Below are 3877 nucleotides of genomic sequence, written 5' to 3' on the forward strand. Positions count from 1 at the left end.
TGAGGTTATTTCTTTCGAATATGATCGATGTAAATAAAAAATAAAACAGTTACAGGGGTACAATATATATTTGGAAAATAATGTATTAACTATCAATAAAAGTAGGGTTTTTTTATTAGGGTTTTTATTTTTTATTTTTTATTTTTTTACTACTTACCTGTTTGTGTGTCAGATGAGATGGACATTAAACAGGTTTGTCATTGCAGATTGTTAATTGTGCTCGAAAGCCAGACTCTTGACGAGTCGGCAGCCGTAAGCTTGACTTGATGATTGTATTTTTTTCAAACCTTGTATAAGACCATCTCAGACTGAAGGGTCAAGAGGGCCGAAAATAGCCTGAAAACCGTCTCCAACCGAGGGTTAGCCAGAGGGCTCGTGGAATTTGAAGGGCCGCATGAAATCTGAAATGGCCAAAGGGCTGGCTAAAAAATAGAGCAATCCTGTCGGTTATTGCTTAAAAAAAAAAATTGAATACACCGGCTAGTCAGCTAGCCGTTATATTCAAATTTTTTTTTTTTTTTTTGGTTTTTTGGGCCAATTTTTTTTTTTTTTAAATTCTTAAAAATTCTAATTTTTTTTTTCCTATAAATACCTAAACCATTCATTAAATTTAAGTTCTAATTTTTTTGGTTTTTTGGACCAGTTACTATTGTAGTTTTTAAATTTAAGTTGTTGTAATTTTTAAATTTAAATAATAAATTATGTTTGACCCTATGACCCTTTGGCCCTCGGTTGGAAACGGTTTTTTGTGACAGAGCTAAAACGAGCCATATGGCCCTTTGACCCTCGGTTGGAGACGGAGGCAAATATGGCCCTGTACTGTTCATTACAATATTAATATCTGGGAGAGCCAGAGGGCTAAAATGAGCCCTCTGGCAAGCCCTTGGTTGGAGATGGTCTAAAGTATAGGATTGCAAAAAAAAAGTATTACCTGCATCCTTCGGGTACATGTTAAATTATTTTGAAGTGTTTGAGTTTTTACTCATAATTGTGGCATCATAGTTGAATGAAATTTCTTGATGCCTCCTGCCCTTTCACATCTTTTAAATGGCTCTTCCGTTTGTTGGGTTTAGTTATTTTGTCATTATTATAATGTTTACACCGCTAAACCCAAGTTTTAAAACTGGAGCAACTGTTTGGACTAAATATTTCTGGGGTGCAGGAATAAGGGGATTTTCTTCATTGCAATTGATGTAAATATGCCACTTTCAGATCAAGGACCCTTTGATGTCGTTTTGCATAAGGTAAGTGCTCATATGTTCTTTTAGACCCTTTTGTCGTCACTTGTGACAGTTTTTTCCTATTTTAAAAGCTTTTGTTTCTAATTAAAGGCTGCCTCTGGTTGTATGATTTTAATCACTGATCATGCCATTCAATATCCCCTCCCCTTTTGTTTTACTAATTAGTTTGTTAATTGTAGATTGACAAGTATATAGCATATACCATATTAAATTCATATATATATATATATATATATATATATATATCTGACCAAACTTTGTTCTTTCCAGTTGTCGGGAAAAGAGTGGTCCGATGTTATTGAGGTTTGTCCATACAAACTTCAAGATGCTTTCTTGACTTTCTTCTCCTTTTCTTGTATTGGAAATGAACTTGTGGTGCTGCATTTTTTGCTGTACGTACTTTTGCATGATATAAAAGGTTGCTTTGTGTTATGCTGGAGTATTAAGTTTGTAAGATGGTTTAAAAAGATGTTATGAGTTGGAGACTAGAAGCTCCATTGTTGTGTCCTTACTTTCCCCATCTGTCCTTCTGTAGGATTACAGACAAAAACATCCAGAAGTAACTGTTCTTGATCCCCCAAATTCAGTAAAAAATCTATACAACCGCCAGTCCATGCTTCAGGAAGTGGCTGATCTGAACTTGTTTGACTGCCATGGTATTTTTTCCTCCTTGACTTTTTATGAAAACTGTGGATAGTATACAGGAAAAGTTGTGGTTAGAGTTTCTAAACAGTTTTCATTTTGGTTTCTATAGGCAAGGTTGGTGTTCCAAAGCAGTTGATTGTCACCAAAAGTCACATGAACTATTTCTTGCTTACGACCAATGCTCCCTCTCAGAACTCAAACCTCCCTTAGTCTTGCAGGAGTTTGTAAATCATGGATAATGTGGTAACTGGTACTTGATACTATTTCTTTTTTTTTTTTCAACCATGTTGTAGTTCTAATTATACTTTTTCTGCCTCCTGTTTGCCGCATTGTAGGTGGTGTTCTCTTTAAAGTTTATATCATCGGGGAAGCCATAAAGGTGGTAAGGCGTTTCTCTCTTCCCAATATCAGTAAACGTGAACAAGAAAAGCTTCAGCAGATGGTGCAGACCTGGACCCTAGTGTTGCTGGTAACATCCATTAACAATGTTTAATATACTGGTTGTTATGAATAAAGCTTTGTCCCTATTTTCTTTTAACTTTTATGACTTTTCGTGCTGTTTGTAAATGCTGTTTCAATGACAACTTACTAAAACTACCTTATTGTTCCTTGGACCCCTTATTTAAAATGGCATTATTGTTGTAGAACTTCCTCAACGACCTTTGTTAGAGAACCTTGCAAGGGAGCTCTGCCAACGACTTTTATCTCTCTCTCTCTCTCTCTCTCTCTCTCAAGTTTGGCAAGGCAATGGTAGAAGTTAGCAACGAGTTCTTGTAAGTGTTCCGCCTGATTATACTAATACTATGCTATTTCTCTAGGGCCTTAGGCTATTCAATGTCGATATGATCCTAGAGCATGGGACAAAGGATGTTTTTTATGTCATTGACATCAGCTACCTTCCAGGTACGTACAGTTTGTTCACTTAATCTACTGTATGTTGACAATTGCAAAGTTTCCATGGTGTGTATTGAAATGTTTTGAACGAATTACAGGTTACGGCAAAATGCCAGACTATGAGCACATATTTACAGATTTCCTACTAGGCCTTGTGCAGAGCAAGCATAAGAGAATACCCGCTACGTAACCACTGCAAGTACCCACCGTATATGATGTTTCTTGCAGGCAGATGCACGCCTCCTCGGAGTTTGAGGAACGGTTGCATCTTTTAACTCGTGTAATTACCGAATGCCCCTCTGTACGGAAGGTTCTTGCTGTCCAAGGCCTGTAAAAAACTTGTGATATTTTGTGTTGTTGCTAGGCTCACAAGTAGCAATTGTCTCTCCTGTACGTGTAAATTTCGATTTCATGTTGGGCATTTCTCGTAAAGAGTCCGACCTGGTGACACCGCCGCCTCTGACGGAACTGTGTTATAGAGCCCCTCTTTCCCACTGCCACTTCTCTGTCTCAAGGTTTTATGTTTTTGGCTCAATCTTTACATGAATTTTGATAGAAACTGCTCCCGAGTACATATTGCTTCTTCTTAATTGATGAACTTATGAAAGTTAAATATCGACTACATAGCAATATATTGAAAAACTGGTCGTAGTTTTTGCAATTGAGATTAACGTATCTCCATCTAACTTGGAGTTCACCACAAGAAATTAATGGTTGCACAATTGGGCCAACTTATGGAATACAAGAAGGGGAAGTGGGTTAACGTCTCAAACGTTATTGTGAGATATTAATCAGGCTTTTGATAACCAGTTCGTTTTTTGTTTTCTTTATTTGTACGTTAGTCGGAATATTGCAGATCATCTAAAAGTTGTTCAAACCGGGACACCACCTGAGAGAGTTCCATTCTCCTAGACTCTAGAGTCTAAGAAAATCATGGTCGCCCACCGTTTGATTTTAACCAACACTGGAGGCGAAAGTACAACAACAAAAATTAAATAATCGCCTACCGTTGGATTAGAATAAAATAGCAAATGGCAGGTGACCACAATTTCCTTGGGCTCTTGTAGTCTAGAACATGACTGATCACTAATATGCAA

The 3877-nt window shown here is 37.1% G+C and overlaps 1 pseudogene; it reads left to right on the forward strand.

Annotated features, from left to right (window-relative positions):
* The first annotated feature begins 1047 nt into the window (after positions 1-1047).
* Positions 1048-3296, forward strand: LOC125470970 (annotated as a pseudogene).
* Positions 3297-3877: the final 581 nt, after the last annotated feature.

The sequence above is a fragment of a genome, unplaced genomic scaffold, assembly GCF_019419815.1.
Source record: "Pyrus x bretschneideri cultivar Hongxiangsu unplaced genomic scaffold, Pyrus_bretschneideri_v1 Contig55, whole genome shotgun sequence".
NCBI lineage: Eukaryota > Viridiplantae > Streptophyta > Magnoliopsida > Rosales > Rosaceae > Pyrus > Pyrus x bretschneideri.